The following is a 14,922-nucleotide window of genomic DNA, read 5'->3' as shown; positions in this document are numbered from 1 at the left end:
TCCAGCGGCATAGCCTAGCCGGGCTTGAGTGTGAGCCAGTCCTTTTGTACTGTGGTTGCCCCAGCTGGGCTGCAGGCCGGGGGGAAAAAACAATGAGATAAATAACAGGGGAACTGTGTGGCGGGTACACTGCCCTGCCCCTTCCTGTCCACCCCTGCCTGTGTGAAAAAAACTTCCTCTCTTTGTTGTGCCTGGTTGACCGTGCCAATACGTCTATCAGCATCAGGCCAACGCGAGCAGGACCCCCTCAATCTCCCAACCTTCTCTCTCTCTTTTTCCCCTGTGTGTTCTTCCCCTCTTTGCTCCGGGTTCCGATCTGTATGTGGTGAGGGTAATTAGCTTTGTCTAATGGCCACGCTGCTGCTTCTCAGCGCGATGCGTTAAAGACTTACACTCTTTCTGTTCTTTGTTCGTGTCTGTTTGAGTCAACGTGTGGGGAACTGGGTTGTAAGGAGTACTGCCCTACTGTGCACTGCCTGGAACACCGTAGTTACAATGTAACCACAACAAGACAGTAGGCTACAGGCCAGCGCACTGCTGAGCAATAGTTAACACTGGTAAACATCCTGGGGAAATTAAATGTTTTGAGTGTGAGTGTGTGTGTGTGTGTGTGTGTGTATGTGTGTGTGTGTGTGTTTGTGACAGAGTGTTTATGTGTGTGTACGTGATAAGTGTGTGTGTGTGTGTGTGTGTGTGTGTGTGTGTGTGTGTATGTGTGTGTGTGTGTTACATACCCAGCCATCACCTTGTCTCGAGACATCTTAAGACACATTTGTCACCTTGTCTCGAGACATCTTAAGACATCTCAAGATGTTCTGTGTCTTCAAGACACAGAAAATATGGCTCTTATGCTCCATGTCTTAAGTGAGTGCATGAGTGCATGTCTTCAGGTTAGGTCTTAAGACGACTTAAGACATCTTGACAGACAAAATGTGGTTAATTAAGACATCTTAAGACATCTCAAGACAAGGTGATGGCTGGGTATGTATGATGAACACTACACCAAGGTTCGAGACACTCCACTATTTTGAATAGAGAGAGTGAAGCGCCCTCCACAACGCAGCCCTGCCAGTGCAGACCCCGCCGGCACAAAGGCCTGGCTCATGTACACAGCACAGGCTGCTGCAGGGAGAGCTGAGCAGCAGCAGAGCAGCCAGACAGGCAGCATGCCCACCCAGACTGTCTCAGAAAGCCTGGCCTTAGGAGCGGCACACACAGACAAAAGCCTGTGAAACAAACAACGCCCAACAATACTGGAGGGAACTCCATTTCGGTCCAGGAGAAAAACATTGGACAACCAGGGTCTTCTACTGTATATATATATTTAAAAATATATAGTTTCCACACAGAATATTGTACAGTAGAGGAGTATTGATGTATCTCATCAATGCACTGGCATCGTGATTGTCATGCATCCTCTAGTACAGACTAGCTCGCTCCATAAGCAACATAGAGGTGTTTTGCTAGATCCTGATCTGACCAATAAAAGATTGTGCCATAGCAAAGAACCATTGTAATCACTATCACTGGAAATATATTGATTGAAGATATGGGAATTGATTTAATGCAGCCTTAAACTCAATCAACTTGTGTACAGAGATCTTTATCACACTATAGGCCTACAGTAACTACCATAGGCTATATGCAGGTAATGCAGCTGCAGGGCTTACAGCCCTCGAACTATCGTATCATAATCATGATAAGATCTCAAGCACTGAGTCTCTACAATATAAACTGACACTAATATATACTAATACCTCAATGTTACATTTCTAATTTACATTTAAATAAAGATTAATGCCGGGTGATTTGATGTTCAGAAATGTGCTAAGCGCGTGGAGGATTTTTTTGTAACGTTACTGTGCGTCCACATTCCGCACAGAAGAATAAGACAGCACAGCAGGTATCTTAGGTTAGCTAGCGAAGTGACACTTACTGAGAGAGAATTTAATTATTAATATGTATTTTACTGTTGTTGTCAATGTGCGGGTGGTGCGCTTTCACTGATTATGTTAATGTGCGGTGTGTGTGTGTGTGTGTGTGTGTGTGTGAAAGTGTAAGACCAGGTAATAATAATACTAATATATTTTTTTATATTTGTATAGCGCTTTTCCTGCAAACGTGAGCAGTGATGAGCAGTCTCTGAGCAGTAACTGAGCAGTCTCTCTCTCTCTCACGGAAAGCACACCCTTTACTAGGCTATTATTTATTTGGGCTAATAATTAAAACTTGTAAATGTAACAAGGTTCATATTGGGTATCCCCTTGCTTGTTGGGCAATTGCTGATTGGTTGGCACGGCTGGCGACTTGGGACGGTGTGTGACGTGAAACTGACTGTCCCAGTCTGAGCCCGACCAACGGTAACCAATGGTAACCAACGGTAAGGTCCACATTGAAAAGTACTCCCCTTAAAACTGATCTATTAATTTGTAAATGTCAATAAGAAGATACCAATTATATTATTTTGTAAGAAAAGTAAGTCGGAAACTGTTAGAGAACTTTATATATTAGATAGTTTATGTTAATCGTTGAATGTTAAGCTAGCAACAGTACGTTATATACCTCCCGATGTTCCCTGCACAGACAACGACCGCTTGTGCCTGCATATTATTTTGAGTAATAGGTTACAGAATAAACAGTGTGGCTTACTGGGAAACTGCTGTCCGAGAGTTTAATTACACAACGCAAAGAGAAGTCTGATACATAAACTAGGCATGAATTGCGCAAAAAATCGCAGAAAAAGTCGCGCATTCTGGTCACTGATTGCACACTATAACAAGCAGGACTGTTTGTCCTATGTCAGACTCGTCAATTAATTCCACTCTTAGGGCCGGTTTCACAGACAAGGCTTGAGCCTAATCCTAAACTAAAAAGCATCCTCAATGGAGATTTTACATTGAAAGTGTGATTTAGTCCAGGGAGTCTGTGAAACCGACCCATAGTTTAGTAGCTTATACATCCTATTGTTGTTATATATACATTGATATCAATAAAATACGATATCAATTAAGAGAACGCAAAAGAGCAAGACTATCCTACTGTCAGTGTTACATTTTTTTCGCTGAACCTCTCCAAGACAGTGATGCAGAACTATGGAGGACCCTTCCATGCCCACCATTGTGTGGAGTGAATGCACCGTTGAAAGAAACCGCGGGAGGTGTGTGCAGCGTCGTGCACTCGGGCATGGAGAGGAGGGGGGTGTGGGCGCGGGAAAACGGGGTGGAGGGATACGGGAAAGGGGCGGGGGGCGACTACCGGAGGAACTTGAGGAGGATGGGGAGAAAGAAAGTAGGGTGACTTGAGGCATGACATCATTCCTCATTTGAATGAACCCCAGCGTAGGCACTGATTGGTCCTGAGCTGGAGATACTGGAGTTCCTTGGCTATTCATCCCTTTCAATTTCACCCCCGCGCTGTTGTCGTGGTAAAACCCTCTCCCCGCCTGTCCATCCGTCCACGGACTCGGGAGTGTGTGTGTGTGAGTGTGTGTGTGTGCGTGTGTGCGTGGACTGCAGAGCGCTGTTCCTTTCTTTGGCAGGGACGTCGTGCATCACTTCTGAAAACGGCGGTCGACGTAGAAGTTACAGGCTGCTCCGGCTGCTCGACTTCTGCCCTCTTTTCTCATCTTGTTCGGTTTCATTATTTTGACAATTTGTTACACTTTGTTTTCGAGGATTCTGAAAGGAGACCAGAGGGATATTGGCGAACACTGGGCGTAGCTGGAGAGGATAAGCTAGCGACACACGGTGTTGGTAAGGAGACTGAAGTAGCATGCTAGCTAGTGATTAGCCACCTAGCGCTGTCTGGCCAATTTGATGCTCCTCCTGATTTAGTATCTTTTGTGAGGTTTATGCCAACCATGTCATGCTATTAAGACATTGCATGTTTTCCCCTAATCATGTTGTATTGTTATTTGCAGACTATTTCTTGCATTTGTCAATATTGGACAAGTGGTTGAACAATATCTTGAATCATTTTTTTGTGTTGACTAACTGGTGAATATGTGTCGACAACAACTGATTCGTGAACAGTTCTTGGACACGGTGCCATGGAGCCCCAAAATACTTGAACTATTCACGGGTGCTGCTGGGTGGCTCAACATCTCGCCGAGAACATAAAGGAAATACAAAGATGACTTTATTAGCTAGGAAACAATTGTGCATGTTATTTCTTGGTTATTAAAGTGAAGTTAAAGGATACAGTCAACGCCCCCTAGACCAGACCAGACTATACAGACTTTGTTTTAGCTTTCTTTCTGTCCGGTGTGGGCCAGCCATCGGAGGAGAGATTCTGGATTCGATTGCAACGCAAAGGAGAAGGGCGGGGAGGGGAGGGGGGGTGGCGGGGCGGTGGCAGCAGCCTGGCTGCGTGGGGGCTGACATTGATCACCAGCTATTAAGCTAACCTACGGATGAACGGGGACACATCTTGAGCACAGTCTTTGCGAAATGCTTTGTGTAATAATTTTGGGTTGATTCGCCTTTTCAAATGCAAGTCGAAGTAGCGAGCTCTTTTTATACATCAACTTTCCGTCCCTCGCTTCATCCTCCATCGCGGATGCCTATTGTTCTGTGACTGAGGCCAAGTGGTCTCTGGTGAGAATAGTTACATTGAATTGCCCCAGGCGAAATGTTGAGTCATTTAGCGCTAATAATTCTGCTGCCCATCCATCTGCATCACAGTCTGTTAAAATACGTTCGTTATATGTATACTTAGGTGCAAGTGATGCTACAGTACTAGCCGGCTATACCAGGATATGGAATTTTGCATTATTGTAATTTGGTGAGCGTGAAAAGTATTATAACCCCAATTTATCACAAAGTATTATCAGCTGGTCTTGTTGCTGTCCTGCCCAGGAGCTCAGAGCTGTTCCTTGCTGTTGGTTTTATGTAACAAGACCACTCTCCCCATTACAATAGAACAATGGGAAGGAACACAAATGTTAGTTTTTTTAAACTAACTGAAGTATTCACAACTAATCTTTATGAATAGCCCACAGCCTTTAGACGACTTCAGCTGCCTCTGATGTGCCGACTATGATCCGTCCATGAGTGGTACCCTAGAGTGGTAGTGTTACAGTGGCTTGGGCAGGTCAATATTTTGCAACGATCTGCCATGAGGTATTGATGCCCCTCAGAATAAATTGTGGCCTGGGGCGATTAAAGAAAACACTTTTCATGCAAGGCCTTGTCTGGCTTGGAGACTCTCCAAAATGCTAGTCAACCCCCCTCCCCCCTCCCCTCCCTCGGTGCATTGATGAGCGAATGGCTGACTCACACAAAGCCAGTGGATGAGGCGGAGAAATGGAGACAGACACGCACAGACATGGGACTGGTGCATTCATGTGAAATTAATGTTCCTCTCTTGTGTGTACCAAGTGTTGCTTCTAAGGCCAAAATAGCACAAATTGAGATTGTGCTTTTGTAAATGTGACTGTGTTGTTACATTTGTCTTGGCACGGGAGACCAGATTCCTCCCTGCCCACCTCGCACTGACAATAGACTGCGAATGGGTTCTGCCTCGACGCCTTCGTCTCAGATTCCTGCTAGTGTCTGATTACTGCCTTGTTATAACCTATGTAATAGTCACACAGTCTGATTAATAACACCTCATTATTCACTGGCATGCTTGTGTCCATGCAACACAGTAGAAACAGCCCTGTTGAAGGGCGTAGGCCTAGGTGTCTCTCTTCTATCAGTAGCTGTGCCCTATTTTACCGTGAGAAGAAAGGCATCTTATGATTGGCTAGACGACTAGACAGTCTGGTAAGGCTCTGGAGGGACAAGTTTTGTAAATGAAGGGCTGTCTTTCAACCCCGTGGATATGTTAACCTTCTAAAGCCTTGCATTTAGGAATTGTTATTGCGGTTTAATTCAGCCCTCATCACCTGTGATTGTGGATCAAGTCAAAAAGTGTTATGGCCTGATTGCCTATGCTGCTGTTGCTTCCTATTCCAGATCATCTTCACTGTGAAAGGAAGGATCAAAGGAGATACAATGCTATTCCAATTCCACGCCACAACATTCCAAGGAGCTCTGCTCTTTTGACCTGGGCTAGGGGCTAGGGGCTAGGGGCTAGGGGAGGGGAGATGGCTACAGTCCTAGTGTGCTCCAGCCTGCCTTCAGGCATAACCTCTCCATCCCCTCTACCCTCCTGTACTGTCTTCTAGCATTATGACTGCCAATGGCCCCTGGCGCGAGCATAGATTACTCTTTCTTGTGATGACAGACGGATAGATGATTCACTTACTTAGTATTTGTTGTAAGTCGCTTTGGATAATGGTGTCTGCTAAATGCCAACAATGTAAATGTAAATGTAATTGCACAACAAGCAGTTGAGTCAGTGATGTTCCCAAACTGTGACACCGTCATTAGCCCCTTATGAGCTGGGTAAAAAGCTGGCAATGTTCCCTGCAGTCATGAGATTATCCTTACAACAACAGACTTTGACTTCCATGGTTACAGCAATGTCTCTCCATTGTTTGTTGGACGCAACCCTGAGAAGTTGCTGTGGACGCTACTTTAAATGTGTACTTTTCAGATAAAGGGCTGATAATGCCATGGTCCATGCTCCTGTCAAGATAGCTGCCTCAGTGGTCTCCCAGTTGTCAGTCCTGACAGTTGGTGGTGGTGGTGCTGTTTTGAGGGTATATTTTGCCAGCAGCTGCAGTAATGTGCTGGGTTTGGAGGCTCTGAATTCCTCCAGTGGGAGGATGGATAATGGACATGGTTCAGAGAGCCTGTTGCTATGCCTCCAAACCCGTTGAAGAATTCTGCCTGGATAGCTGTGGTCACTGTGTGCAAGACTGCGATATGGCTGAACATTAAATGTGTTCGACATCTAATGCTCCTGAAATGACCTTTTAGAAGAAGAAAGGCTTTTGTGTGTGTGTGTGTGAGCTCACTCTATCAGTCTACCTCCTGTAAGCTTGTAAATTGTAAATATTGGTTGCCATGGCTTCCACCTGTTTTAATTTATAGAGGGTGCGTTTGGCGCATTTGCTGCCCTTGCTGGCGTAGTTATTGTGATGATGTCAGAGCCGTGGAAGCGTCGCCCAATCTGGGATAACAGGCGAGCGTGCCTGACACCGCCGATGACAGAATGATAGCTACTTTTACGACAGTTGACAGCGGGGGGGGATATTTGTCTGTCATCCTGATGTCATCGGAAAAATACCATTGTCCTGTTGGCAGTTATTGGAAAAGCCTTTTGACCACAACAGTACTCCCTCCCCATACCATGTGAAAGGTATGTTTGGATGCTGGGTATCAGCTGGGTGTCAATGGGTAGAGGATAGTAGTTAGTTTGATGTTTTTCACCCAGCTGTGTGGTTGGTTGAGTGCTGCTGGAGAGTTGTAGTTGGTTAGTCGTTATTTCTGGTGTGGCAGACTAGTCGACCTGCAAGGGATCAGATTCCTTCTGGAACGTGCCTGCTCTACTTCAAACAGGAGGCCATAATCCTCTTATGGCCACAGTCGTTTCCAGTAGTGTGTGTTTGTGCGCCTGCGTGACTGAGTGTGTGTGTGTGTGTGTTTGCGTGCCTTGCCTAGTGCTCTAGAAAGTCTCCAGAGTATGTTTTTGTTGTCCTGCCCAGATGCCCGCCTTCTTCCTCTCTGTCCTATCTGGTGTCATCCATCCAAGCCACCAGCTGGTCCAGATCTGATCTGATCTCATTTACCCCCAGAGTGGTTTGTGTCTACGGGCACACGGCCCGTAATGGACGAGGACCAGCTCTTCAAGTTACAAATTACCCTCTCTTCCTCCACGCTGCTCTCAGTGGCTCATATCCCCCAAGGTACGGGCTGCCTCAGAGGGAGGAACAGGTCCCCTTCCGCCCCACTAATGTGCTGATGCAGCTCCCCCTAACCACCTCCCCCCTCTGCCCATCTGTAGAGCCAGTCCCCATCCCCCCACTTTCTCCCCCCCCCTCCCTTACGGTCAATATCTGCATGGTCAAGATCACTCCCACCCGCTGTTTCTCTCAGCGGTCCACCGTAGCTAGACCGGACCTTGTTTGTTGTCGGACCGCACTCTCTCCATTGTCGTCGGGGACAGACCCTGATCTTTTTTAAAAATTGTTTGGTTTCTGGGACACGCCGGGTCTCTGTGTCCCGCTCCGTCCCCCGGCCGTCTCTGCGTGGCTGCTCTCTCTGGGCCCGCCGTGGAGGACAGTCGGGCCGATCGTCCAGGATTAGCATCTCTCTTTGTCCAGAGTTAACAAGCTCTGTCATGTGTTAATCTCCCTGTCCCCAGGGGGCCGAGTCTCTCGCGGCCAGGACCGGTGACGCACGGTGGGAAGGGTGCTGGGGGGGTGTACGTGTAGGTCGCGGGGGTGGGGGGGAGGTGTGTGTGTGTGTGTGTGTGTGTGTGTGTGTGTGTGTGTGTGGTGGTGGGGGGGGGGACCAGAGCATTCACTTCATTTGTCAGGGCCACTAAGGCATGTGATTGGGGCTGCCTGGCATAGCACCGGGAAAAGTGGTCCACCGGTTGCTTGTGCTGTGGCAAAGGAAAGACTAGTGTAACCCTCTCTCTCTAAACCTCCTCAGAGCACAAGGATTACAGTCAGTCGCATCACATGGTCCTGTGATCCAGGTGTCTTGCCACACAAGCTGTTGCTGTAACGAGTGAGTTAACAAGGGAACGCGTCTTCCTGAGTTCCCCTTCCTCGGGGGCCCCTTGTGAGTATTATTGACTTTACGGACCGTTGATTTAACGGAAATCCCTCTTTGTTTAAACTCTGAAGTAGCTGCTTCTAGCTAGCTAATTGTTTGAGCTTCGTCTGAGGGGGCAGTGTGGTGTGTGTGTGTGTGTGTGTGTGTCCATGGCCTCATCAGTCGGGCATGTCCTGACGTCACCGTCTAACAAGGCCTCACAACAATCCCTTCCCGTTCCCTCCTTCTCCTCCTCCTCCTCCGCCTCGTTCGGGAGAGAGCATTCCGTGGCGGGGTGGAGAGTCAGTCAGTCGGCTTTTGTTTGGAGAGGTTTGTTTGTGTGCGGGGCCGGGGCGGTCTCCTGACCTCTGGCCGGGACCCGGGGGTGTTTTGGAGAATGTGTGTGTGTGTGTGTGTGTGTGTGTGTGTGTGTGTGTGTGTGTGTGTGTAGCACACACCCCCCCCACTCCCAAACCCTGCTGCTTTCTGACTCCCTGGACCCCCTCCCTTCCGCTGGGCAGTAGCCTACTCCTCTGTATTAATATTAACAGTCATTACATCGGTCTCTCTGGGTCTTTATAGAGATGCTACAGCCTGAAGGCTAGCAGTTCTAGATAATGGGTTCTGTAAAAGCAAGGAGAGTCCATGTCCCAGAAGGCTCACTGCTAATTGAGTGGGGGAAGATGGACTGATGTTGTGGCGTGTGGTTATTCGCTTTGAAAGGGTCCTAAGATGAACGATATGGTGCAGCGTTATGTAATGGTCTTATAATGGTTGCCTGAGCCCTAATGGCGAGGTCGAGGGGCTTCTTTTGTATATGGTAGGTGCACGATTACCTCCTGCCCTATGTGGTGTTATGCAAGCTCTCATATTTGTCCCTGGGATCTCACATTTGTGGTTTTCTTTTTACACTGTATTCATAGTATTTGACAGTGAGTAATGATAGTGGTAATATATAGCAGCTGTTCAGTGTCGGGTGCCGAGAGGTTTGTTGAGAAATGACACATTATACCACAACACTGACAGGGGGGCATTTTACAGACCGTAAGAGACGCTGGACATTTTCAGGACGACTTTGGCCTCGTCTCTAGCCCCCCCCCCCCCCCCCCCCCAAGCTCTCTCCACTCATGTTTCCTTCGTTCTGTCACGCAACCATCTGTCTCAGCAATTAATCCAATGATGAATCCAATTAGAATGGAACGATGCTGAACGATGCATGGTCTTCAACTCTCCTGTACTCATGGAGGGACGGTTCCTAGAGCGGTTGTGTCGCTCACATGCCAGTCAGGTCTGCTCTGGGTTCAGCTGCTCTGGTCTCATTACTAAAAAATGCCGGTTGAGAGAGGACGCTGGCGTTGCTTGTTCGCCGCTTCTCCGCCCGAAATCTAGATAGACTTGCAGTATACAGAGTAGATTGTCCTACAAAGACACTTAGATTTAGATTTAGTAATCTAAAAATGTATTAGACCCCTATACTAGTAGTCAGTCAAGTAGTCGGTCGAGAGAGGACGCTGGCGTTGCTTGTTCGCCGCTTCTCAGACGCTACGCTACAGACATCTGTCTATGGCTCTGGAGAGAAACTCAGAACTACACAGATAAGTTAACCAGATAGATAAGATAGCCAGACTGTGTTTACCACCTCAAATTAATAAATGTATGCCCAGCCAAATCCATATTTAGGGGTAGCTAACATTACATTGATCATACTTTTCACTTTAAAACAATGCCGGTTGAGAGAAGACGCTGGCGTTGCTTGTTTTCGCCGCTTGTGCGCACGAAATCGAGATATACTTGCAGTATACAGAGTAGATTGTCCTACAAAGACACTTAGATTTAGTAATAAAAAAAATAATTAGACCCCTATACTTTCTTTTATTATTTTTGTTTCTTTTTATTTTACTACTCGATCTGTTCAGTTTGTAAAGCGTCTTTGAGTGTCTAGAAAAGCGCTATATAAGTGTAATGTATTATTATTATTATTAGTTCTCAGTTGTCTCTGTGGACTCCCGTGGTGCGTCATCCAATGAGAACAGTTCCTGGGAGCCAGTAATCAGTCTGGTGTGTGTAGACGCCTTCCTGTTCTACCCAATGATCCGTATACCTGGATAGGGGAGAGAGGGGGGGTCTATAATGATGTCACTCTGATTTCACCCACCACACCCAAGTGACTCACACTTATTGTGTCCTTATTTTCTTTACTGATTTGCTAGTTCTTCCATTTTGCTTTTGTCTAGGTTATTCATATAGCCTTTATTAACTTCATCATTAGACGAAAATTCGGTAGAACTTCTAAATGTTATTTAGGACTAGTGTACTCTAACTAGTTGTCATGAGATTGGCTTTGTACTTGTCCTTTATTTGAGGAACACAATCAAACGACGACAATCAAAAAGCCCATGGTCATTAGGCCTAAATTACACATGATGTTTTCCACATCCCCGGGTTGAAATGTTGCACAGCAACAGGTGTAGGTCTATAGCACATGCAGCACATCGCATGGTGAACGAGACCGACGACAAATCACACATTTTAAAGCTCTAAATGTAACGACTTGCACATGGCTTATTTTGCCATTTATTTCCAAACATATGTCATTTCATCAAAACCTTTAAAAAAAAACACCTCTGTAGCAGGATAATTGATGAACATCGATATCAACCGGTACAGCCACCACCGTTGACATGCATTAATTAAAGGCTGCAGTCTGGGGTAGTTTGTTTACTTCCGCATGCCATGCATGCATCAGACGCTGGTCTGACGTCACCAACATCCAGGTGTGTGTCAGGTGGACCAGTGGCTGTATGAAGTGGGATCTCTGGTTGCTGCAGGGTTTGTTGTTGTTGTCGTTCTTGTGATTTAGAGCAGGCTCCTTACCCTCTTCCCTGCATGGCGCCTCAGACATTAATGTGTCTGACATTCTCCCAATGCGTGCAGAGGAGGAGACGCGCGCACACACACGCGCGCACACGCACACACACACTCGCACACACACACACACACACACACACACACACACACACACACACGCACACACACACACACAGAGTCTCTCATCATCCTTGCCCCCCAAGGTTTCTCAGTTGAGTCTGTGTTCCCCCCACAACTCATTTTGTGTCGAAATCACCGATCACAGCAGTGGCCTGTGCAAGAGCCGAGCTCACATTGACCCAGCGATGGCCAGCCGATAATGGAGACTCCTAGATGAAGACGCCTCCAAGTCTCCCCACCACTGAGAGATGGGTCTGTCAGCACAGGCACCACGGCGTATTAACACTGGCCAGGGAGAGCAGACACCAGATCCCACTGTTGTCTACTGCAGTGTGTGGTGATGAATGTGTGTTCATTACAGGGTCAGATGCTGTTAAACGGCCCTCTTCATACCAGGGCACCAACTGTCTCTCTGTGTGTCTCTCTGTCTGTCTGTTTCTCTCTCTGTCTGTCTCTCTCTCTCTCTCTCTGTCTGTCTCTCTCTCTCTCTGTCTGCCTCTCTCTCTCTCTCTCTCTCTCTCTCCCTCTCTCTCTCTCTCTCTCTCTCTCTCTCTCTCTCTCTCTGTCTTTTCCCTCTTTCTCTTTGTTGCCAGGTTCATCCACCCCAACATCCAGGAGTGTTAGGAAAAGCTCACTTGCTGGCTGATCGCTTCTGCTCGCTCTCCCCCCCCGTTTCCACCGTCCCTGTTCAATCCTCCCATTGACAGCTATTTACAGCAGTCCCCGGGGACCTCCAGGCAGGCAGAGAGAGGATATATGTGTACGCAAATGTGTACCACGACTCAAGCTGACTCACTGACACAGCTCTAGGAGGATCACTCCGACTTTTCTAGCTGCAGTTCTCTCTATTGTTTCTAACTCAGGGAGGTTGTGACTAAACATGCAGACACGAGGCCACCAGCAGGGCTGACATTAACTTAGCATTTAGCTCCGACACCCACTCCTGCTGGGTCTATCCACAAGGAGATTGAACTTGCATAATTTTGCCCTCATTAGCTTTTGTGCCCAACATATTCAAATGCAGACCTTTCAGCCATGCCCAGAACATGCCCAGCGCACAGGCATGCCCATCGACCCACACACTGGGAGATTGTTTTCACTGCGCAAGAAAAGAGGTCAAAGTGCAGATTACTGTTGGAATATTCTGGTGACCTGATTGTCGGGGACTGGCACGCTTGTCTAGACAATCAGTAAGGCTCGGATCTCCCAGCAGCCAAGCACATATCTGCAGTATAGGCTTATAAGAGTATACAGCAGGGGGTCGGCAACCTTTTTGACCAAGTGCCAGTTTGAGATGTTCTTGTTAATTACTGTACCGTGTCAACATGAAGTTTAATTATGACACCATGTCCAAAAAAGAAAAAATTCCAACAGACCTGGAATTTTATTCTATCCATATAGGCTACATGCAGAGCATTTAAAGAAAAAATTGTTCTCTCGTAATCAGGACGTTGTAGTGATCCTTTTAGGTCATTAACCCCACCAACCTCCCACCCGTGCGATAGCTTGCTTGGTTTTTCATGGGCGGCAAAGACTTTGAGGCTATTAGCTTGCTTCCCATAACTGAACACGTTTGATGGATTCTGCCATGTCTGCCTGATTTTTTTTCTTGTGCTTAACAGTCAACATTTACACACAGTACGGTCCTTCTGAAAAACAAAACCGCCCCCCCGAGGACTACGGATGCAAATTAGCTCACAGCTAAATCCGGCATATTTACTGTCACCATACTTTGTATAAGTGACTGTTCATTATTGTGCACTGTCCTGACTAAATAAAGATCTATCTATCTGTCTATCTATCCATCCTTTGTCCACGAGGGCTGGAATGGCCGAACCTTTACTTTTAACTTTCTTAGCTAGCGGGGTCATCATCTACCGAACCTGAGCCGATGCACATGTGATTCCTGTGGGAGATGTGAGCGGGAGGCCGTACCGTCAATCAAACCAATAAGATGGCTGTTCAGCCAATGGCTGCTCAAGACGTGATTTGGCATTCAGCTGAGAGGGCACCTGAACATTTCTTAAAGAAATGTATGAATTTAATTAAAAATCCTCTTGCGTGCTTATCGCAGTGTGCCCATGATTACCCGGCCTGCGTACCAATGGTGGCTGACCCTTGGTATACAGTGTCACACACACACACACACATACGAGCACACACACACACACACACACACAGGGTTTGTTTAGTGGGTGTGGGTGTGTGGAGGGAGTCACACACAGGGTTGTCTAGTGGGTGTGGGTGTTGCTGCAGCGCATTAAGCATCTTTCTATGATTGATTAACGATAATGAGATGAATGAAAGATGAGTGTGTTTGTGTCTGTGTGTTTACTTCAGTGATAGGTTTGCGTTCTCCCTGACATGACTCTCTGTGGACGTAAACCGTGTGTGTGTGTGTGTTACCTCCATCTTCAGTCTTATGTTTGCATTCACCTTGACTTGACCCTGTGAGGAAGCGAATGACTGCTGTGCGTGTGTGTCCGTGCGTGCTTGTGCGTGCGTGCACACTCTCCCTCTTTGTTCCCTGTAGCTTTGTGGCTCATCGGTGAGGCTTGTGAAGAATGTGATGTGGGCTGCAGTTTGGTGAAGCCTGGCTGTTTTGGGAGATTTGGAAGGACTAGGCAGGTCCAAATGACATTTTAACAAAGGAGCGACAGTGACTCATCATTCGAAGGAAAAACAAGACGCATTAGGGAAAAACTGGCATTTTATTGGATAAGTGACAGATGTGGACAGCTGCCCGGTAATTAAATGATGGCAGAGACCACTCAGAGCCCTGTGACTCCTCCAGCCTCCTCCTCACAACCAGGAAGTGTGGGTTTCTCTCCCACATCCCCTCGCCTGCCCACGGTCGGGGCGTCCTTCTGGCCCCTCCGACGCTGGGTAATGACTGACTAACAAGACGTCTCTGTAACCGTATCGTCCTCTGGCCATTTTGGAAGCGGAGCAGCCTTTCATTCAGCACGCCAGTGAACAGACTGCTTCTGACACCGCCCCATCTGTCAGGAGTCAGCTGGAGACGGGCTGGATGGACACACAGCCGTAAAACCATTTTTTTCAGTAGGGAAGACAGTGGTAATATGCAGTACTGAAGGGTTGTGTGAATGTTGAATATGACAGCGGTATACTAACGGCCAAATACTGCAAGGTTTGGATCCATAGACGGATCAAAATGTTGCCAAACTAAACTAATGGGGCTAACTAATGTACTGGGGATGGGCACTTACATAGCCTATTCCTCATCCTGGTGACGCAGCCTGGGCGAAGGACGGGCAGGGCA

The sequence above is a fragment of the Nansenia antarctica genome (genome assembly GCF_963989245.1).
Source record: "Nansenia antarctica genome assembly, chromosome: 2".
Taxonomy (NCBI): domain Eukaryota; kingdom Metazoa; phylum Chordata; class Actinopteri; order Argentiniformes; family Microstomatidae; genus Nansenia; species Nansenia antarctica.
The sequence above is the reverse complement of the archived record's forward strand: the minus strand, read 5'-3'. Positions refer to the sequence as shown.